At 48.0% G+C, this 23,873-nt stretch overlaps 1 protein-coding gene and 1 pseudogene across 27 annotated transcripts in view; both read left to right on the forward strand.

Annotated features, from left to right (window-relative positions):
- Positions 1-23,873, forward strand: part of PCBP3 (poly(rC) binding protein 3) — a 206,755-nt gene that overhangs the window by 145,988 nt on the left and 36,894 nt on the right. For all 27 annotated transcript variants that reach the window (XM_056119398.1, XM_056119404.1, XM_056119399.1 and 24 more), the window contains exon 2: positions 5,841-5,924. The gene's annotated coding sequence lies outside the window, so the exon portion shown is untranslated. The remainder of the gene's footprint in view (positions 1-5,840; positions 5,925-23,873) is intronic.
- Positions 8,383-8,533, forward strand: LOC130029052 (uncharacterized; annotated as a pseudogene).

The raw sequence follows: 23,873 nt of genomic DNA on the forward strand, positions 1-23,873 counted from the left end.
CTCGTTGGGACGGGGAGGAGAGGGCCAGCTCCACCACCATCCCAAGAGGCCCCACGTGTCTCGTCACCGAGGGCCCAATAAAATAATTTTTTAATCTACTTCAATAGACAAAAGGAAAGACAAGCCACAGACTAAGAGCAAGTATTTAAATATCTAATGTATCCAGAATGTATTAGAAAGTCTAAAAGAGGAATAGTAAAGAGATGGCATACTTTAAAATAACCCAAACCCAAGCATAAAAATTTGTAAGTCTACAACTGTACCTCATGGTGTTTCACTAATAAACATTTAAAAAAAAAAGAAATTTCCTCATAGCAACATTTGGGTGTTGAGAAAAAGCAGATAAACTGCTTGATTCTTTTCCATTATTTGTCAAAGTTCAGGATACCAAGTGTTTATCCTAACCTCATTTGGGAGGAACAGAGATATTCAGCTTAAGAAGACAAAATATACCTCTCAGTATCTGTATTGAAAATCCTAATTCCCAAAAGTAGAGAGAGAGTATGGGGTAAATTGTCTGCCAGGGAGGCAGGGGGAGGGTGGGAAAGTGGGGGGTACACTGGGGAGATTGGTGGTGGGAAATGTGCACTGGTGGAGGGATGGGTGTTTGAACATTGTGTGATTGTAACTCAAATATGAAAGATTGTAACTGTATCTCACAGTAATTCAATTAAAAATTTTTAATTAAAAAAAAACAAATATCTGAGCATTCACTTCACCGAAGAAAAAAAGTTGATGGTAAATAAGTACATGAAAAGATGTTTGATATCATTTTTTCATTAGAGAATTCAAATTAAATCCAGTGAGACTTCTCTTGGCATGAACCACCACATCAAGTACTGGCAGGATAGAGAATATCTCTTATGGCTTGTGGTGAACTAAAATGTTTAGCAAACAACTTAAAGCCCATAACATATCCCTCTAGTCATTCCACCATTGGCTGTTTACTCAAAAGCACAGAAAGCATGTGTCTGTACAAACCGCTAAGCAGGAAAGCCTGCAGTGGTTTGTTTTATTCTCCATTCTATGTGAACATATGCACAACTGTGACCATGATAAACTCAACATTCTGGAATCTCAGCAGAATTACACTAAGTACAAGTAGGCAGTATTTCCTGGAGGCCACAAAAGCCTCCATCCCTCTTGGCAAGCTACCGAGAGTATTCCGCCTGTATGGCAGAGCCCGGCAAGCTACCCGTGACATATTCGATATGCCAAAAACAGTAACAATAATGGGTCTCATTCCCCTCAGCCTGAAAGAGCCCCCAATATGCCATTGGGCTATACCATCACGTGACAGGACGAATGGAGACGTTACTAGTGCCCGCTCAAGCAAATCGATGAACAACAGGATGACAAGTGACAAGTGACAAATAACCAGATCAAAAATATTTACAGTGTATGATTTTATTTATGTAAACTTTAAAGAAGACAGAACTTTTTACAGTGTCCGTAGCAAATAGTGAGTTTTGTTTTTTTGTTTTGTTCTTTTTTTGTTTCTGGATGGGGTGGTGCAAAGAAAAGAGGATAAGGAATTGCAAATGACCATAGGAATCATTTGAGAGTCTGTTCATTATCATGATTATAAATAGTTTCAGGATATATGTATGTGATAAAACACTTTGGTTTGCCTACTTAAAATATGTGCACTTACTATATGTGTAGTGGTAGTTGAATGGATTATTTTTCTTTTTCCAAAAAGGGAGCATTACTCTTGGGAAGCTACCGAGAGTATCCGATATGCCAGACACAGTAACAACAAAGTCTCCAATGGAGACGTTACTGGGCCCGCTCGAGCAAATCGACGATCAACGGGAGGGCCTTTACCTTTACCTTTACTCTTGGGAATAAGATAACACTGTCCAGAGCCTAAACCATTTTTAACCACCATGTCCAGTATCTTGTGGGGAACCTCAAAAAGTGTTTAGGAAATTTGGGGGTCACTCCTGGCAGTTCCACCAGCTCCCTCCCTCCAGCAGTACTCACACAACCTCACAACCCATGTGCTTCTGCCTTTTGAGCTAGTTCCCTGATCCTCCAGTGGTAACTTTTTACATAAGTTAAAACCAGGATGAATGAGCAAAAGGTCAAAATGGTGAGAAATAGACCCACCGATAATTTATCTGCACTACCAGAGAAGAACGTTAAGATAACCAAAATGAGTAAGTTTTAGAAAATAAGGAATAGATTAAAAAATATATGAAAAAATAGAGAACTTAAAGTGAAATAGTCATTTGTAAATCACAAAAACAAAAACTAATGGACGGTGTAGAACTAGAAGCAGGGAGCTGAGATTCCTGAATGATCAGCATGTACTGCAGAAGAAGAACACGTCAGATAACTGGGTTCCCTGTTGGGGCCCCAGAGCAGGGTGAATGGGTGATGCCAGCAAATGCTGGGGGCAATCAGAGCTCCACAGAAAATAGCCTGTTGAGTGGGGGAACAGGAAAGAGAAAGGTCATGGAGTTCTTTGAAGCTTGGATGAGCCACCAAGCTAGATGCTTTGAACATCCCTCCCCAAAATGAGTAAATGAAAAACAGGTGAACAAACAAGACAGGGTGTTTGTAGCACAGCATGTCATTGGTGGTTAGAAATGAAAGGCAAAGTCTCCATTCCCCTTCCTCTGCTTTAGATATGTCCCTTCCTCCTCTGCTTCCAGCATGCCTCGTGCCCAAGCTCTGTGCTGATGCTCAGTGCCCTGTGCCCATGCTTGCTCTTTCCTTCTCTGTGCCCTATGCTGTGCCCTGTGCCCTGTGCCTGTGCTGTGCCCTGTGCTCTGTATTCAGTGCCCCGTGCCCATGTTCTGTGCTGTGCCTTGTGCTCTGTGTCTTGTGCCATCCACTCTTCTTGTGCAGGCAGCTCAGGGAGAAATGCTTCACACACCTTTTTCCTGAGCTGCTGCAGTTTGGGCATTTCATTGTTGGTTCTCACTCCAGCAAACTCAGATTTACATTAGGTAACACACTGTTCTCTTCAACAGGACACCAGGTTTTGGAACACATCTTTCCCTTTCACTTTCCTTCTTAACCTCTTCTACTCTACGGAGTGCTGTGCCCCATTCCCTCCATTCAGCCTTTCCCACCTGAAACCAGATCTGGATCTGTGTAGTACAGCACTGTGATGGATGAGTGATCTCCGTCATACTTTGGGGGGATTCTGAACTGTGTGTCTTGGCGCTTCCTTATGCCATCTTATTGCCCTACTGGTGTGTTGCTGGGCTGTAACTCTATGCATAAATGCATCCAGCATGGAACTAACCTGGAATCTCAGATTTTCTCTAAATTGGTGAAGAAAATAGTGCAGCAAGGTCAGCATGCCTTCCAGAGTCTGGTGCCCCAGACAAGGCCTGTCCTGCTCTTGGAGGTGAGCCACTTTCCGAGACACAAGTGCAAACTGTGCTTACTTGCTTCTGAGTTATTGTCACTTTTGTAAGTTTGTTTCACTGGTTCAATTGATATATTTTTCTGCCTATGAAAATTGTTTTGTTATCTTTCATTGGGATCAAATGCATCATAATTTCCCCTTACAATTAGTGGGTACAATCTTTTCCTGTGTAGTAGGTGTTTCAGAGCAAAATAACAGCTGATGTGACTGGAAGGTGTTTAAGAACTCTTGGTCCTTGCCAACACTTGGCAAGGTATTGCCAGACTATTCTATTTTTGGTAGTCTAGTGGGTGTGTATTTACATCTATTTTTGAATTTGCATGAATACAAATGGAATGAGCATCTTTCTGGGTATCTATTTGCCATGTGGACCTATGAATCGCTTCTGTAAAGTACTTTTGTCCATGTGTATTATCCACTTTTCTATTTATGTTTTCTGTGTACATTTTCTATTTATGTCTTCTAATTATGTCATCTATATGTCATCTGCCATCCAAGGTGTTTCCACAGCAATTTCCATAGTCACAAATGTAGCGAAGTCTTCAGAATCTTTAGGAAAGAAGGGATTCAGAATAAAACATTTCAAACAACACAAGATGTAGGGAAAGCAATTCTCAGAAGCCATTGGAGCAAGAACTCCAAGGTGAAGCCAGACCCCAGTGAGAACTCGGAGTGAGGGGTGAGAGGTCAGAGACACTGGAGGGGACCCCTCAGTACTGGTGAACAGGAAGTTGTCAGACCAGAGTTTTCCTTCTGCAGAAGGTCTGGGGGCAGCAGGGGTGGGGGCAGCACAGTGACAGCGCATGTCAGTCCACATGTATCTTTGTGAGGCTGAGTATCAGCACTGCCGTGGCATTCGGAGCACCACTCGAAGATTACCAGAAACAGAGCCACAGATTGCCGTCTCTTTCTGGAGTGTACGTAGATGTCTGTATGTAGATGTCTGTTAGAGAGTAGAGGAGGGAATGCAACCCCCAACTCTCAGCTCAGTGAAGCCATGTAGTGGAGCAGTCTTTCTCAAACTGAGCAGGCACCATTTTCCACCTCCCAGCTAGTCAAATATAAAAATGCTGGAGAGCAAATGGTGTGAGAGGGTGGCATTTAACCTTAGGGAAGTGTCAATGGGATGTCATTTGCAGAGAGTTGGGTGGAGAAACTTTTGTGTAGCTTCTCTTAAACTGAAGCTGGTGTTTCCCATCCCATGCTGAGAAACCTTTGAATGTCTTGAGTCAGGCCATTCTACTAAGAACTGATGGTAAAGAATCTCCTGCCAACTGTAGACCATGCCTGGGCACTTCTGCCCATGAGTCCAGATTTCTGAATACACTCAGGCAGACAGGGACATGGCATCTGGCAGCTCAGGAGTAGAACTGGCTTCCTTTTCAGCTGTCTCTCTGTAGGTGGGCAGTCAGGGAAACTTGGTGTGACTGAGAACAGTTTGAACAGTTACTGCTGTTTATAAAAGAAAGTACATGGATAGCCAAGTTTGTTCTAAACTTGTGCTAAATTAATATTGTTTGGTAATTGAGGAACCTGAACTATGCAGTGAAATCATTCACCCACCACTTAGGAGAGCACGGCAGAGCAGAGAATGTTCTGGCATCTTTACTGCTCCTCCATAAAAGGGACACAGAATAATAGTCATTAAAATGCTGTAAATAGCATTGTGTCCTAAATTTACCAGTCTCGGAAGGAATTATACCTCTGTTCCCTCCTCATGAACACGTGGGTCCCAGAAAGCCAGCAACCCTGGGATGGATTCTGGGGATCGGTTCTAGGATGATTCCCTGGATTCCTTGATATCTCCCAGGGTGAGATGTGGCCCCTTTGTCATTCTCCCGTCACAGGCCTTGGTGCTCTCCGGGAAGTGGTGTGACATAAACATGCTTCTGAGCTGACCAGTGTTGGGCAGGAGAGTGAATCTGGTGCCTACAGCACCATTCCCCCCCTCCCCCCCTCAAAGCTACACGTTTGCATCTTTTGGTGCCTGTTTGTGGATCATTTGAAAGGATTGGGGTCATGATGGGCTCTTGAGGCTTCCTTTGAGTTTTTTGGTGTTTCTGCAGCTTCCCAGTGGGTGGAAGTTGGGCCTAGAATAGGTTTTCCTCTGGGCAGGTGAGGCCATCCACAGACCGGGGTTCCCAGCGTACCCGGTACCTTGGCTGCTTCCCTGCATGCTCTCTGGAGGGGCCTGGTGTTGGGGGAGGGGGGAATGTTTGAGTGGGCCAGAGCTGAGGCAGGGCTTGGAACCACTTGCATGGGGCCTCCTCAGCATGCTGGGCAAGAGCACAGGTGGCCCTTGCTGATAGCCCTAAGGTATTTTCAGGTCTGCGGGGTGTCCTGGGAGCCCAATGTTGGGGGAGCAGCCCTGGGGATGAGAGAACTTCATGGAGGGCCTGAAGGTAGCATTGTGAGTGCACCGGTAACGTGATGCTTCTCCCTTGCTTTTTGGTAGATGGACAGTGGCCTCCCTCCGGGGAGCAGGTGGGCTGGCGGGCCAGGCGGCCTCGGGCCGGGAGAAGGAGCCGCTCCCTCCCAGGTACTCTCGTCTCCCCTGCTGGTGACCCGCCCGCAGCCCTCACCTGTGTCCCTGCCTCTCCTGGTCCGCTTGCCCACTGTGCCCTGCCTGTGCCCACCTCAGTGCCTGCTGGTCACCCCCTCGGCCCGGGACTTCATCTCCCCTCCCCATCAGACCTCATCCTCACTCAGTTGCTCCCCATGCTTCCCTGAACTGCACCCTGACCCCCGACTTCCTTTTAGTTGCACTCGGCCCCCAGGCGTGTGATGCACTGAGCAGCCTGGATGGCCGAGTCTGTGTTTGGGTCCCCCTGCCTTGTGCCACTGTCCTGCTTGGATCAGGGCAGGGGGTGGGGCAGATGGCAGTGGTTGCTCTCCAGCCGCAGGACCAAAACCTTTCCAGGGGCCACGGCCACTCTAGATTAAACAGTCTAGCTGCGTGATGCAGGAGTGGGGCTCTTGGAACTCCAGTGAGCCGGTGGGCAGCAGAGAGGAATGGAGATGACCTCTGGGGGGAAGAGAGGAGGGCAGGGGAGAGCTGGACTGAGTGAGAGAACACATGGTTGCTGCGACTGTGGGGCCTGCGTGGAGGAATCAGCACGGACCCAGCAAGGACTCAGGGCAGCATCCCCACAGATGCCAGGAGTGCAGGGTGCAGGGGCATCCTGGCTTAGGGGTGGAAGTGGAGCCACTAGGGAGGTGGCATACAAGTGGTGGGAAGGGGGCACAGACCAGGAGAGCTTGGTCTCCAGGTGTCCTACAAGGACCAGTGTGGATTCCTGAGGGAGGGATCAGGGCACTCTAGGGACTTTCCCCTCAGATGGCGGAGAGGCCACAAAAGGCAGGTTGTAGTTTGCTTTGGGCCATGGGAGATACTTTGCCAAGTTGGACTGTGTGGTTTTTGCCAAGAAACACATGCCAGCTGGGGAGCGACAGAGAGGCAGGAAAGACTCACCTAAGAGCACTCCTTCTGTGTGGGGTCTGGGAACCCCAACCCTGAAAGCAGCGAGTAGCTAGAGCTGAGCCAGAGAGACACTGTGGAACAAGGGTGCTGGGAGTCAGCCATGAGTGCATAGGACTCCCTTCTGTCCTCCTCGGAGGGACCGGAGATGGACAGAGAACAGCGGGGCCTCAGGGCAGCAAGGGCAGGGGATCTGGGGGAGTGAGCAGAAGGGGAACAGAAGGGCTAAGGAAAACTGGATTGGGGGAAGGGGAGCTTGTTTCTGTACAAGTGGGTGTGAGGTCCATAGGGGAGACTGAGGAACACCTGCAGCCCTTGGACTGGTGGTGGGGTGGCGGCTCCCACAGGAGTCTGGAGAGTGACACTGTACTTCCTCAGTCACTGCCAATACATCCCTCTTGGACCAAAGAGAGTTTCATTATCAAGTTTGGCCTAAAGTTTGTGGAGGAGACTGAGATGGGAGGGATGTGGCCAGAGCAGGGAAAAGGGGTGGCTGGCATGTGGGTATGAGTGAGAGGCATGTGTGCCCCCAGGACCTGCTGCAGAGTAACAGGAGTAATAGACCAAATAGCAATCAGAGGTTCCTTCTGGCCCTACTGTCTAGCCTGACAGTGCTGGTTGGAGGGTTTGGATCTGGTGCCAGGGCCCCCAGATTTATACCAACTGCTTGGGGCCATAAAGTGCTGGGCCCGAACTGGGGGCTCAAACATCCCAAGAAACCGCACCCCTTCGTACCCCAGAGTTACAGCTTAGTAGGTGGTAACTTGTACCAAGAAAGGAGGATATGTGAGGGAGGACCTGGGGAGCCAGGAGCTTGAGGGCAGAGAGCAGAGAGGGTGCCTCAGGTATGACCTAGGAGAGAAAAGGGGGACAGTGGCTATGGTTGGCAATGTGAGTTAATCCCCAAGTCGATAGTCCAAGTAGATGGTACTGAGCCTGCTGCAAGTTAGGGCCAGTCCTGGTTTCCATGGAGAATGCCAGCCACTTCAGCAAGCGAGTGTTATGTAGTGACAGGGGTAATCACAGCCAACAGGGAAATTGCAGGGTGAGTCTTCAGTGACAAAAAGCCCCAATGGGGCGGACTGCTCCTGCCAGCTTGGAGGGCTGCTGGGCCCCCACCGGAGGCCCCTCCCTGCTTGCAGCCGCTTCTCCTCCTCTGTTTCCCTAAACAGCAACCTACGCCTCCACACTCCTCCTAGGTGAGGCCCAAGGCTGGCGAAGGCTCTGAAAATTTCTTTGAGCAGCAGAACTTTCAAGGGATGGTTCTAATCTTCGGGTTCTTTAGCACTGTGAGAAGAAAAAAATAAAAATTTTTTTTTTCTTTTTAGGAAGACATCATAAATCCGTCTTCTGCAGATAGAACTTGGGGGCTATTAGGAACATTCATTAATTAATTCTACCAGAATCCTCAAAAAACATTTTGAGACAACACAACAGAAATTTCTGACATGCTAGGAAACAAGTAACTATATTGGAGCATTAGACAATTTTACTTATTGAAATAGAAACAGGTAGTGTTATAGTTACCTGGCAGGAGAGATAGCGCAATCACAAAGATGGTTTTCCCAGGGTGAGGCACTCTGGATATGCTGGCCTCAGTGGTTTCCCAAAATGTGGGAAACTCGACTGCATAATTTGTGGTAGTGGGGACTGTGTTCATGCTCCCCCTTGAGAGAAACAAGACAGAGAGAAAGAGAGAGAAAGAGAGAGGAGGGAGCGGGAGAGAGGGAGGGAGAGCTAGTGGAATTAAAGCCACACAAGACATGTGAGGGTCTTTGGTGATGCTGATGGAGAACTGTAGCCCACGTTTGGGATCTGGAATCAGCAACTTAAGGGGTTGAGTTAATGTGCTTTCTGTAGGAGGGCGGGGACAGGCAGAGGCTAGCCAGACCTCTCCCCACAGTGCAGGTAACCAGAGTACCTGACAAGGGTGACCCATCACAGTGACACCATGGGCAATACAGAGAACTGTCATCCCTTTGAGAACTGATGAAAAGCACCAAGTGTGGGCAAAGGGGCCAGGGGAGAGTTAGAACACATGTCAATAGAATGCTGCTCCTTCAAAAGAAACAACCAAGGAGAGTAGAGTAAAGTCAAAATGAAAAAGAGCATCAGGAGCTACAGCACAGACAGAAATTACAATTGAAGTAAGACAAGGACTGTTCTAGAATCAGGACAGGTGGTGGGGTGTGAGAGAATGGGAGGCCAACTTGAGTTTGAGGATCGTATGTGCTATATAGGCATCTCAGAGACAAGAGAGAAGATAGTGGAAAAAGCTAGATCCCATCCTCAGAGCACGGCTGATGCTGACGCAGTGCTGATGAGAATGTCAGAAGTTGCCCTGAGAACGCCTTGGCAAGAGAAACAAGTCTGCTGTGCTTGGCATCCAATTTCTCAAGGACACATTTGTAATCTAGAATTAATTAGAGTGATATCTTCACAGTACTAGGCAAAAAAATGATTGCAAACCTGAAATTTTAGGCACAACCAACGTAGAATTCAAATAGAGGCAAAGGAATCTTGTTCCCTGAAGGGCAAGGACTCAGACACTGACAAAATGAAGCAAATTTAAGATGTCCATAAACGGAATGGTGTGTGCACCCCCTAGTGGTGGCGGAAAGGAAGCCAGCCTGCATACCTAGCGCTGATAGTGGCTGATGTAGCTCCAATGCAAGGTCAGGTGGTTGTTGAATAGTATGTGTGTCTAGCGATGAGAAAGGTAAAGGATTATTAAAATTCAGGTTGTTCTCGGGGAATATGTGGGTACTGTTCAAGCATGTGATATTTGCACACTCTTGGTCAGCATGCTAACAGTTTACAAGGAGTTCTTGTCACAGGGCAGACTGTACACATGCATCATGCCGGGGAAAATTCTGGACAAAGAAAAGTGATCAACTCACCAAGGGGTGGACTCAAGATCATGGGAAATGCCTAAGGCACCACTTCATGTAGGCTCAGTGGAAACGTCCATTAAAAAGCAAAGCTTTAGCAGTCTTAAAGATGACACAGAAAGAGAACTTTAATGCTATGAAGATGTAAACGAATGCCAATAACTGGAAAACAGGCCCAACAACAGTATTTTTTCAAGAAAAAGATTTAAATGGGACAAAGAGAACTTCATTTTGATAAATTAGATACTCTAAGAAGACATGATATTCATGAACTTTTATGTATATGATGACAGAGATGTAAAATTCATGAAGAAAAAAACTTCTAAGAATAGGAAATGGACAATACCAGTATCTTTATAATGGAAGCTTTTATAGAAAAATCAGGAAGAGAAGAAATATCCTATGGTTATTAAGGATTTGAATAGCATTGTTAACATATTCTCTAGCACAGAATAGTTTATTTCCTTCCTTCCTTCCTCACCAGGACCATTCACAAATATATTTACCATGTACTTAATTTAAAGAAAATTTTAGTTTCAGTAGTGGAAATCATAAAGTACAAAACTTGGGAAATTACCATTAAATTATAACCAGAAATAACCCAGGTAAAGATAAAAGTACAGATGAAAATAGTAGAACATGACAAATTGTTGTTTAGTGAAATAAATTCTCTGAAAGGATCATAAAAATCTAAACTTTGATCATGGTGGGGGCAAGGCAAATGATTAAAATTTGACTCACTAGGACTGGAGCAATAGTACACCTGTGAGAGTACTTGCCTTGCACAAAGATAGCCAACCCCAGTTCAATTCCCAGCATCACAAATGGTTTCTTCCCCAAGTCCACCAGGAGTGATCCTTAAGCACAGAGCCAGGAGTATTCCTTGAGCACTGCTAGGTGTGGCCCACAAACAAACAAAAATAAACAAAATAAAAATAAAACTTGACTTACTAGAAAGAAGATGTAACTGCAAGTGTGAGTTGTTTTTTGTTTTTGGTTTTGGGGCCACACCTGGCAGGCCCCAAGTGTGATTCTAGTAAACTCAAAAGAGCAGTGCAAAGAAATGGGAACGTCTAGATGCAGTGGAACATTATCTAGAAAAACTAAATAAGAGCATGGCCTCAGCAATACATGGGCAGTTGTAGGAGAGCTGTGACCAGCATGGGGCAGGCATCCGTGCGCACACATGCCCTTGCTGTACATTCCTGGCTTACGTGGACCTGGGGCATGGAAAATTTTATAGTCTGCAGAACTGGAATATTTCAGGAGCTGATTGAGTGTATGGGAAGTGTAGAGTCTTCCTGACCATCCCCAGGAGCTATAGTATCCGATAGAAAGCTCCTGCCCTGGAACCTTGAACCAGTGTGGCACCGTGCCTTCTGCACAGCTCTGCAGACGTGGAGAGAGCCGCGAGGACTCTGACTGCAGCCGCCTCCGCCGGGCCCCTGCTGCTCCCACACTTCTCTCCAGCGCCAGCACCATCTTCTCTCTCTTCCCCTTTCCTTACTGGAATGTGTGTGTCTTCTCGTTTCTTCTTGATTTTTGAAATATTTTTCTTCCAGATTCTTATCTGACTTTCATGATGTCATTTTTCAGTTTTTCTAGTTCTGATTTATGATTTTTCATCTGACTTCATTATCTTAATGTTTCTAATACATTTTGAAGTGCTAGATTATCATTTCTCATCATGAGTGCTGTTGCGTTGTGTTTAGCGGCAGTAGGGTTTGTCATTTCTCTGGCCTTTAAACACTGATGATGTAAAGTCTGTCCTCTTCCCCTCAGAAGGCTGCGTGGCTGCTGCCGTAGCCTTTCTCACTCTTGCTTCTGCTGATTGCATGCAGGTCTCATTGCCAGAGCCTGGGGCCAGGAGATCAGTTTGATTCCCAGAACCACATGTGCTCCCCACCTCAGCACTGCCAGGGGTGGCCCCAGGCTTCCTGAGCACTGCCTGTGCAGTACAAGTCTGGCCCTTAGTGAGGGTGTGGGAATTAGCTTGCAGTGTCATGTCTTTGCTCTTTATGGGGCCGTGGGAGTGTGATACCTGCTGTCCCTCTTGGTGCATGAGAATAGTCATGTAGAGCAGTGAGCAGCTCTAGGAGCCACTGAAGGTAAAAATTCACTGTGAGCCAGAGTTCTCCAGGCCAGAAATTCTCTCCCTCAGACTTGTGGGCTCAATAAGAAATGTGAGGTCATGGCGGGGGTGGGGGGCACATGTTTGGTTGAAGTGCTTCTCCTGAAGACAGGCGGCCAGATGTTGGGAGAGGGTGCCAGAATGTGCAGGTGTGGGTCCAGGGGTTTCTGAGGCCCAGCCCTCTTCAGGGGTCCTGGGAGCATGGGATGGACTAGGATGATAGGACCTATCCAGTCTCCACGGTCCTGGACTTGCCACAGCTGATACTCTCCCCACTTGTGGGAAGCAAGGGGAGAAGATCACTGAGGAGCAGAGAGGAGCTGGAGAAAGTGGGGTCTCCTTGGAGGCTGAGCTGCAGCCAGAAGGACCCTCCTGGTCCTGCTGGGGCCACGTGCACTGGGATGCTCTCCTGAGTGCATGACACACCCCTTCCCTGCCCCCAGAAATGGAGCCCTGCCATTGTTTGGACCTGGAAGCTTTCAGAATAATCTAGTAAATGCCTCCCTCACACTTTGCTCGGTTCCTTTCTCTCTTCTCCTACTCTTACTCTAGAATTATCCAGGGAAAATAAGCCTTGAAATTCTTCATTTGTGTGGCACTTTGCAAATTGCAGAGTACCGTTCACAGCCTGAAAGGTCGGTATTTTCTCTGCCCGATTTAGAATGAGGAGCTGAGTCATAGGGCTCAGCTCTGACAGTAGAGCTGGGCCACCCCCCCCCCCACTCAGGAGCACGCCCCTTAGCCGGGTTCCTGGGCCAGGCAGCCACCCCCAGGGGGGCACAGTGCTGGAGGCTAGGGTGGCCCCTATTCTGCAGCCAGGTCTGCTCCCAGGAAGGCAGCTGGGGCTTGAGGGCAGATCCCAGGTACACCCCAAGTTCACCAGGTGCTGGAATCCCCAAAGCATGTGTATGAGGTGGGCCCCAAAGAGGGGTCACTAGATGTCGTCAAGGTTCCTGACTGCTGACCTGGAGTGGGGTGTGGAAAGCTGTGGGGCTCTGACCTGACCACCCTGTCTCTGGAAATGGGGGTCAGACGGGGAGCAGATGAGAGAGCAAGTAAGTCAGCAGAGAGGGGCCATGCTGGGGATGTGCTGCTGGGCTGCCATGGCCTGGGAGGGAAGGGCAGCAATAATGGCTCTGTCTTGGGGTCAGAGGGTTGCCTCTGCCAACTGCAGTCCCCCCTTAGTACTGGCTAATGAGAGGGATCCAAGTATGCATGCCCTCCCCATTCTCAGAGGACTTGCAGTCAGCTTGACCCTTAGCTTTGTGCCAAGGGAGAGACACAGGAGCTCCAGCATCCTGACCTGAAACCCAGACACGGGCTTGTTCAGGTCACCGTGAAGGGCAAGTTGGCAGCTGCTCCCTGTGGGCCCTGGGGAGTCCTTTCCCTGGCAGGGCAGTTTGGGGACACTAAGCTGGGGGACTGGGCCTGAAGGAGGGAAAGCTCTCAGCTCCCTCTGGGGACATTTCTGTTCTCTGAAAGTTGGTGTTTCATCACTTGCCTGCCTGTTCCTCCAGCACCAGACCTGAGCAAGCCCTTCCCTTCTGCTGGGTCCCAGCAGAGGGCCCTGTGCTGGCCATGCTGTCCCAGCGGTGGCAGAGGGAGGAGAACCCGGGCAGACCCACCCTGTGGAGCAGGAAGAAGAGGAGGGATGGTGGTTGGCTCTCAGGGAGCACTGCCCACAACTGTCCTCAGAGCCTACACAAGCTGTGCTCACTTCCGAGGTGGCTGCACTGCCCATGCCTGTGGGGGTGCCAGCACTTGTGTGGGTCTCTAGGACAGCTGAGTCATCTGGGAATGTGAGTGTCCCATTGCAAGAGGTACTCAAGGGGCCAGTGCCCACTGCGTGTGATGGAGAAGCCCCCACTCTCCGTGGGTGCTGGAAAGAGCGGGGTCGTCAAAGCCTTGGACCGTTCCATTCATAGTACTGGGGAGGTTTTCTATTAAGGCAGAGTCTTCCAGTGGGTCCTGCCAAAACTCAGCAGGTCAGTATGAGGTTTTGTGGGCCAGATTCTGCCAGGCCTGGGAAAGTATAAAGGCCTCAGGCCCTAGAGACCAACATCAGAGCCGGAGTGGCCCAACCCCCTGGGGGAGAGTACAGGCAGTCCTCCTAGGTTCCTCAGAGTCAGCTGCAGCCCCTCCCCAACAGACTCCTCATCTGCAGGCTGTGTTGGGGTGCCAGTGCTGCTGGGGGACCACGCACTGAGTGATGTGAGTAGGGTGGTCTCTGGAGCCAGGAGGCATCAACACCACTACCACCTATGTGCCAGGGAGAAAATGGCCCCATTGAGTTCTGGGAGCTGCTCTGGTCAACTGGGAACTCCCCAGGGGGTGATGGGGATCTCTGGTTCATGCAGCTGGACTTGGCTTTGGCATCTCCAGTGGGGTTTGGGACATGTTGTGGGTCCAGGCCTGTGCCCATCCTTATTCCTTATTCCTGCCAGGTCCTCCATGCTCCTTCTTGAGCTGTGTGTGTGGCAGGATAGTCTGAGCTGTGCTAGGTACTTTGCCCTTGGTCCTTCTCCTGGGGAACTGGGAGTCTTGCAGGTCTGGGTTGTCACTTCACAGCCCCTGGCTGGGTGCGAGCTGCTTTGTTCCGAGCATTCTCTGACAGAGGGTATACTCTGTTCTGCTGTGGATCCTCCACAGTGACCTGCTCTCAGCCTTGGTGCCTGTGTAGATCCGGCCCACGTCAGCCCTCACTGAAGGGTCAGTGGAGATCTCTCACCATTCCCAAGGAACTTTGGACCAATTCAGAGACACCATGTGTCCAGGGACTGTTTTCTGGAAGCAGTGGGACTGCTCTGCATTCCTTCCAGATTTAATCCGTAGGAGAGATCTCATCAGGTGGCGGCAGGACAGCTAAGGATGCCAGGTGGTCTTGGGAGAAGGTGGTTTGTGGTGATCATGTGCTATAAACAAAGACCCCTTCGTTGTGAATGTGGCATCATGTGCTTGTTGAATGCAGCCCCTTTCAGTCAAGGACGTTTGACATGACTCTGGGTAAATGGGCAATTAAAATTAGTATGAAAACCATTTACTGATAATAAGTAATAAAAGGATGCTTTGTTTTGTTTTGTTTTAGGGCCACACCCAGCAGTGCTCAGGCCTTGCTCCTGGCTCTACACTCAGGGATTGCTACTAGCAGTGTTTAAGGGGACTATATAAGTGCCAGGTATCGAACCCAGGTCAGCCGTGTGCAAGGCAAACACTCTACTCACAGTATTATTGCTCTGTCCCAATTCATTAAAAAAAAACCTTTAATATTTTTATGACCCCCCCCACATTCAGTTACACATTGCCATATGGGGTGGTGACCCATAGTTTAAGAAGTTAGGACTAGGCCTGGATAGCTGAATGGATACAGAACCTGTTATCTGTGTGCACAGCAGAATAGCACACAGTGTAAGGGACAATGAAACAGTGTGTGTAGCTGGCTGCAGCGTGTCTGGGACAGGAAGATGTTCTGTGAAACAAAAATGTCAGAGGAAACAGGACAGGTACCTGCTGATTTTATGCATCTATGGCCTAGAGAGACAGAACATGGAACCAGGCAGTCTGAATGTGATGGACCCTTGGGCTTGGCTGACAAAGTAGGGTTCTGGGAGGAAAGGAAGGAAGAGGCAGGCAGTTAGGGGAGGTGCAGTAGCTGTACATCAAAACCATGTGTGCTGGCCCTGTTTAACCATGCTGCCTAAGCTTCAGGTAAGAACAGGTTTAAAACAGGAGTTTAGGAGTAAAGAAGGTCTCTACTTTCAACATGCATCTCCCCTCCTGGGAGGATCCTCCAAACACCCTTTATTTGGTGCTCCCTTCTCTATCTGAGCTGCCCTTTCCCCTAGAATGCCCAGCTGGCCTCTAAGCTATGGAGTAATTCTCCTGGTGCTGATCTCAGCTATTCTTGGGTATTAATCTCATATTTTGTTGAAAGTAGACTATGTACTGAACATGTTTGCCACTCAATGCCTCTTTTGTAGACCACAACACCCAAAAGGAGAGAGAGAACAAAAGGGAATGCCCTGCCATAGAGGCAGGGTGGGATGGGGGTGATGGGGGTGGGAGGGATATTATCCATGGTGGTGGAAAATGGGCACTGGTGGAGGGATGGGTATTTGATCATTGTATAATCGAAACCCAAGCACAAAAAATTATAAATCTACAACTGTACCTCATGGTGTTTCACTAATAAAAAAAAATTATAGGGGAGAAAAAAGCAAGATGAAAAAACAAGTATGTGAAGAAATATGAATAAAAAATACATCTAGACCAAAAATCTGACGAGTTAACTTAACTCAAAGATTTGAGACTAAAAGAGTATGATACCAAATGATTACAGTGAAACATGAAACATGAGAAGAAAATATAAGTAAACACAGAACATGTTTTCCTTAAGCATTATTTCCTTAACAACTGTCTACAGCAAAGGTAATTAAATCGTGCTTTTTGATTTAAAAAAAAAGAAGAAGAAGAAGGTCTCTAAGAAGGTCGTGTGACTCTGTGAGCTGTCCTCTGTAGCATCTGCTCAAGTATGGCCCAGGGACAGGAGCAAATGTGTGTGCACAGAAGAGACCCTGAGCCAGAGCTGGCGAAACAGACAGAGGAGGCACAGACCCCTGCAACAGACAAACCCACAGTTGGAACTACAGGAGCTGAGCTAGCTTAATAACACACTAGCGTGGAGCTCGGCTGCCATCTAGTGGGAGAGAGCCTCACTGCAAGACTCCCTCAGTTTTCTTCCATGCACTTCCCAGTCCTTTCTCCCAGCTGCAGTGGAAGGTGCTGATAGACTGTGAACCTCCTTGGAAAGGACATACACCTGAATGATAGAACGTCCATCCGGAAGCAGCGTCCTCCTGACAGACACTCTTAGTGCACCTTAGCTCTGTGGGTGTCCAGGAGCCTATAGATAGGTAACTGCTATAGATAGGTAACTGCATCTGCAGGTGTGTACAGGGGTAGAGGTGTGCACCGACAGACACCTGTACGAGGATAGAGCTGTGCACCCACAGGTGTGTGTATAGGGTTAGAGGCGTGTACCCACAGGCATGTGTACACAGGTAGAGGTGTGCACTCACAGACATGTGTAAGGGGGTAGTGGTGTGCATCCACAGACACATGTAAGGGGGTAGAGGTGTGCACCCACAGGCAGTGTAAGGGGATAGAGGTGTGCACCCACAGGCATGTGTATAGTGGTAGAGGTGTGTATTCACAGACGTGTGTACAGAGTTAGAAGTGTGCACCCAAAGGTGCATATATAGGGTTAGAGGTGTGTATTCTTATACATGTGTATAGGGTTAGAGGTGTGTATTCACTGGCATGTGTACATGGGTAGAGGTGTGCAATCACAGGTATATGTAAAAGAGTTGAAATGCTCCTAAAGAAAGCCTCCTGCCCCTTCAGTCACACAGGTGATCTACTGGGTTAGATGTGCGCACTCACAGGTGCATGTACAGGGTTAGAGGTGTGCATTTATAGATGTGTGTACAGAGTTGGAGGTGTGCACCCACAGACATGTATATTGGGTTAGAGTTGTGCTCTCATAGGCGTGTGTACTGTATTTAAGGTATATGCCTACAGGTATGTGTATAGGGTTGGAGGTTTTGTACCCACGGATACATGCACAGGGGTAGAGGTGTGTATTCACAGGTTTTTGTACATGGGCAGAAGTGTACACCCACAGGTGCATGTATAGGTAGAGGTGTATGTTTACAAGCATGTGTACACGGGCAGAGGTGTGCACCCACAGATGTGCATATAGGCGTGGGGGATGGTCTGGGGGCTTGTCCATGGGAAAAAGCCTTTCTCAGTGGTATCTGTTAGACCTCCACACTCAGCTTCTCGTGCATGCCTGGAAGGAGGGAGTTGAAATGCTCCTAAAGCAAGCCTCCTGGCCCTTCAGTCACACAGGTGATCTATTGGAGTCTCTGGCTTCAAGGCCTGGTACATTACTGAGGGTCTCCATGAAGAGGTCATGCCAGGCACAGTGGCCGGCTTGGCCCAGAACTCTGTATGTGGCTTCCTGGTGGGACCTGAGGTGAAGGTCAGTAATGTAGGAGGGCAGGAGATGGACTGTCAGCATGCCCCCCCCAATGATCCTTGCTGCAGGGCTGGGAGCGGGGAGGTCATCCATGTTCTAGCTTTGTCTGAGCATGACCCCCCCAGGTTGGTGCCTTGGGGAGAGACTGGTACTTGCTCTGCTTAGAGGGCCCCAGGGGGAAGCCTCTGGAGCTGGTTATTCTGCAACAGTAGGGTCCAGAGCACAGGCTGCCTCCACGCACAGAGATGCTGCCGGTCCAAAGGCTGTGAGGACGGGGACACACACACACACACACACACACACACACAGAGAACTATGGGGCTGGGCTCAGTTTCCTGATTTGTATTCTTTGTGGATAGTGTTGCATTTACCTGATTCCTGAAGAATGTTTACTCTAAGTCAGTTCAGATAAGTCTCACTTGAGCTGTCTATGACTTCCCTTAAAAAAAAAAAAAGCCTGAGTCTAAGTGAATTTCACTTCAGCCCTTGTTTATTTGGAGTTCGTCTCATTTATGCTGTTGTTTATACAGTATTGCTGAAGCCTCTCTGTTCTCTTCTGGCTTGGACTTGCAATCAGGAGGAATGTGGATGTTTCTGTCTCCTCCCTCCCCCAGTCTGTTACCAGTGACCCCTGCCTTCTTCATAGCTGGGGGCACTCAGGAAACTGCTTTTCTTTCTTTTTCTCCTCCCTCCTCTCCTCCCATGTCTCTTGACTGTCTAAATGTTCTGTTTCCAGCACGTCCAGCATTCAGTTCTGTCACCTTTCCTGTCACTCAATTCTGGTTCTGCCAGGACTCGACCTGACACTTTGCCTTGAGCCAGTACTGCCCTCTCTCACTCGAGGTCAGCCAAAACCCACTTATTGGCTTCTTCAGAAAGGTTCTCAAGGCACTGCTACCATCATTGCAGTTTCATGTATTTTTAATCTGTCATCTGCGTAAAATCCTGGCGCATAGATTTTTTAAAATGTCTCTTTTTAGAGGCCACCCCTGACAGTGCTGGGTCCCACTCACGTTGTCTCCCTAGCCCCTGTGCCTCAGTGTCCCTGTGTCCCAGCGTTCCTGTGCCCCTGCTCTCCTGGGTCCTCTTCACCTTCCTCTACCTTATGGTTCCACTTGTTTTGTTCCATTTTCCTGCTATGCCCTCTCAACTTGGGCTGCTTCTACTTTTTTTCTGAAGAAAATTTGCTTCTGAGTATAGTCACCTTTTCATACCATGTTTTCTTATAACTCCTCTTTTGAGATGTTCTAATTCCATTTTAGATTCTTCTATTTTATGTTCTTCCAACATGGTGATTGTTTTCCTAATCTTAGTTCAGATCCACACATTGGGCTCTATTTGTTCTCTTCTCTGACTCTGTAGTTTCTGGTGTCTGTATAGACTTCTTTGCCCCTGCTCTGTCCTCATCTGGGTGGGCTCCCCGTATCCTTGCACAGCAGTGGATGCTCCCCAGAACAGCACAGTATCTGCTCCCTGTGGAAGTGCTCCCACTCCCCGCTGGAATTGGGCTGGTAGGCCCAATTGGCTTCTTTTGCATTTTGCTGGTATGGATGTTTCCAGGCAATGTCCTGCGCTAAAGTGAATTTTTTCAGTCGTTTTTTTCTGAGATGGTCTGGGTCTGCACTGTTCAAATGTCTGTTATCTCTTAAATGTTTTCATTGCCTCCCTTCCTCCCTTCCCTCCTGGGTCACCTAGTAAGCGCAGATTCCATTTTAAAACCATTTCAGTGTTTCATGTGCATTCTGCAGTTTTCTGATTCACTTTATGAGTGAAAACAACGCAGTGCTTTTATTTTGATCTCAGACATGTCCATTGTCAGTGTATGGAAATGCAGTAGGTCCATGCAGCTTTCTTCCATTCAGCTGCCTTGTTGAACTTACCTCTTAGTTCCTATTTCTTTTCCTTGACAAAACAACCCGTGAGTCCCTGAAATTTCCCAGTATAAAATTCTGTTACCTAGAGCTAGAGCTAGTTCTCTTCCTTCTTTCGTTCCCAGTCTGTCCGTGTCTGTCTTTTTGTCTCTTATGAAATTGAGCCAGGTGTCAGGTGGAGAGATTGACTCGCCATGCAGTCGTGCCTCAGTCCTCACCAGCCCGTGGTGAAGAATTGGAAAATTTCAATTCTCAGCTGGAGAATTCACGGTTGTGCATGTGGTGAGCTACAGGATTGATGTCATTTTCTCTCGTTTAATTTGCTGCTACATCTCATGCATCCATGTGTGTGGTCATTGGTTTCTGTGCTTCAGCTTGTTGATCTTATGGGTTAAGTTGATGAATTCTGTGATGTGAAGCTGGCCTACATACCTGCATAAATCCTACATGGTCCTGGCTTGGGATTCTTATAGATGTTGCTGGATTCATTCTGTTAAATATTTTTACATGCGTTGTGCCTGTGAGAGAACTTTCTTTTTCTGTATGATCTTTATCTCCAGTTTTGGTATCAGTGTAATGGGAATCTCAGAAAAAGAAGTGGGAAGTATTCTCCTGGATTTTCTCTGAACTTGTTCTGCTTAAATGGTGGGTAAATCTTGGAGCCTCATCTTACACATTCTCTTTCTTTGGTGACTATAGAATGCAGAAATTACCTGTTTTGTTGTGGTTGTTAGCTTTTGGTCTTTTATATCCTTACTTCATTGTAGTTTCCAGAGAAAACTTCTCCCCCTAATTTTCACTTAGATGCTGTGATTTACAATACTATTACCAATAGAATTTCAGGCATGCAATGTTCCAACACCATTTTTTATGGCATGTTTATGAGTCTTGTTAGAGAATTCTAACAGCTCTTGTCTTTGTGTTTTATTGTTTCTTGCTTGTGTTTTCTCTTTCACATCGAGATTTTCTCTTTTGGAGAGCACAAATGACTTGTTTATGTTCTAGAAATTTGGATGACCATATTATAATGCTCCGGGTCCCATATAATTTTCCATGGTAGCCAACCTCTGCCGAAACATGGAGGGGGGTGTCTGTCCTGTCCCCTGGGCTGCATGGAGTATGAAGAGTTCCTATGGTAGAGCCAACCCAAGATGCCAGCCGCCACCTCTACTCTGCCTTTCCCCAGCTCATGCTTCTTTGGCTCTTGTGCCCAGAGCTTTGCGTTGTGCTTAGCAGGGGCCAACGTGCCCACTTTCTGGTGCCCAGAATCAAGGCCCTCTTGGGCTCTTCACCAATGGCACATGACCCCTTCATTACTGTCAGAGGCTGGGACTTGTGTCTCTTTTCAGAATCCAATCTTTGATCATTTGCTCCTTGTCTCACTTCTTCCCAAAACTGTTGATGTAGTCTGTGTGATCACAGCCACTCTGAGGTTACTTTGATGACTTCCTGAGTCACAGTTTGTGTCACTTATGTATGACCAGATTTTCCTGGAAACGTGCTTGTATCTGCTTGCTTCAGATTTTGCTATAATTGAAATCTGATTCTTTTGTAATTTCATGATGCAAGTCTCATTCCTAACGGTGGCAGTGGAACTCTGGTTGCTGGGTCCAGGCTGTGCTGTGACATGAGTCTGTGGCAGCTTTGTTCTTGGAGAGCTGAGAGTGTGTGGTCGTGAGCACTACCCCCAGGGTCTCTAAATCAGTTGTTTTGTGAGTTGTGAGCTGTGGCTGAGGGACTGTCTGACGGGTGTACCCCTCCTGAACTCCCCTAGGCCTTTTCCAGGCCTCAACTCGGGACGCTCATCTCCTGCCTCCTCCCTGCTGCCTTTCCTGCTACTTATAGCCTCTTCCTGCCAGCCTCACCCTGCTATAGCCTCCCCTCGCACAGACCTGTTGCCTACCAAGCCGGCCCCTCCCTGCAGGGGTCTCCTCCCTGGTCTCCTCCCAACATCCTCTCCCCCCCCCCACCACACATACACTATGTACCCTAGCATGGAGATGGAGGGGGAGAGAAGGAAAATGTCATTTGGCCATGCCTGACTGCCAAGTTTCTGCTATCTGCAAGGCTCATAACCTTAGGCAAAGGTGACTGTGCTGCACCTGCATTGTACGCAGTGTATATGTGCATTTCACATAATTGCATGTTTGCATGAGTGCACATGTCCACCTGCGTGCATGTCTGTGTTCCCCTGTGTCTCTGCACATGTGTGCCTATTTATACATGTGGAAACATGTTCATGCCTTGTGTGCATCTGTGTAATTATGTATACACATGTTTCAGCGTTCATGTCTATGTATACTTGTAGGCCTGAGTTCCTGCCTGTATACATGTGTTTCTGCATGTGTGTGCCTGCCTGTAGTGCGCTTGTCAAGTCTGTGTGCATTCCTGTGTTTGTATGTGAGACGAGTGTCTGCTTTGTATGGTGCTTTGCTTGCACCGTGTCTGGGGGCTGCATAGTTGATGCTGATCTGAGGTGGCATCTGTTCCACAGGCTGGCAGAACCATCATTGCTTGTTGCTGCTTGAGCTGACAGGAGGGAGGGAGTCATTGCCCCTTGACTGTTCCCCGGTGGGAAGAGATCAGCAGAGTTTTCCCACCAGAGACATCCACTGGTGTCCTGCTCTCTGACATGTGACTTTCTGGGTCACTGCAGGTGTGAGTCTGCCATGTCCCTCTTCGTAGTATCCCAGCATGGATCCCCAGCCCAAACACCTCTCCCCAGGTACCCTCTGTAAGTGACTCCAGAGCTTCTAGAGTGGCACACTTGGCCATCTCAGAGGACACTATCGAGCTCTGTGTCTTCTGGTCTGAGTGCATTAGTTGCTGCCACCATCTGTACCATTGCTGTGTCTGTGATTTAGGAGCCTCCAGCCCTGTCTGCTGGGTCCTGAGAGCACTGAGGGAGGGGACAAGCTGGGGGCCTGAAGGGAGAGGACTTGCTGGAACCCAGGTGACTGAGAAGGGCTCGCTGATCTGGGCAGGAGATACATATGCCTGTGACAGAAGGGAGCTTTCACTCAGTGCTTTCCTAGGTGCTCTGACACTTGGTGTTTCTGTATTCAGGTCATTTGAACCCCAGTATTCTGTAGATAAGATGTCTTTCTCAAAACAATCCCTGAACTCTTGCTTATGACTGAGAATTCCTGGAGAAAGCAAAGATATTCATTTGGTGGCAGGCCCCACAATTCCAGATATTGGGCACTATAGAATCAGGCATTTTCCCATGTCTGCAGCCATGCTTTGTGGAGCTCATAAATACATGCTCAAAGGTAAACCCCCAAACATAGGAAAGACCTATTGCCATGACAACAAGATATTTACAGTTTTGGCAGAAAATTCAGTAAGTAAAAAGTCAAGACATTAGACCAGATGAACTTGAGACACTTTGGGAAAACATCAGGATGGTGGAAGGAGCTTGTGTAAACACACAAAAAATAAAAAGGCCGGCGGTCAGGCCGTTTCCCCACTCAACGAAGGTCGATGGCGATGGTCAGGCGAAGGAAGGAAACGGGGGCCAGGCTGGTTGGTCTTAGCAGCAGTTTATTACATGGAAGAGATGTATGTCATGGAGGCCCCAGGATCTCTCAAGCACGTGCACCTTTGTTCTCTCAGCTTCTGTCCTCAGCTCCATCTTCCCAGGTTCTCTGATGCACGTGTCTCCCCACCCCCCAGAGCCCTGAAATCTCCCTTATATAGATCATAGTACCTCTAAAGGGCGCAATATAGTGATGTCATCAAAAGGAGTTACAGAAAGAACACTGAGGCAAAACACATTGTTTCTTTACATCCGCAGGCCAGTAATCCTGGCCTCACCTTTTTACAAGCTAAAAGCACTTAGATTAGTACAACAAAGACCAGTCTGCTAGAGCTTGGAATCTACATCTCCAAAATCAACCAGCCTGGAGCCAGGCATCTACATCCCAAAGACCAGGCCTGGCTTAGCACCTGGGATCTGTATACCTAAGGCCAGCTAGGTGCCTGTGAGATAAGAGAAACTACCTCAATATACTGAAATCATTTACTGAAGGCAGTTTGAAGGGGAGAAAGCAGTCTCATCCAAGCTAGTCAGGAAACACA

The sequence above is a fragment of the Sorex fumeus genome, unplaced genomic scaffold (assembly GCF_029834395.1).
Source record: "Sorex fumeus unplaced genomic scaffold, SorFum_2.1 ptg000041l, whole genome shotgun sequence".
Classification (NCBI taxonomy): domain Eukaryota; kingdom Metazoa; phylum Chordata; class Mammalia; order Eulipotyphla; family Soricidae; genus Sorex; species Sorex fumeus.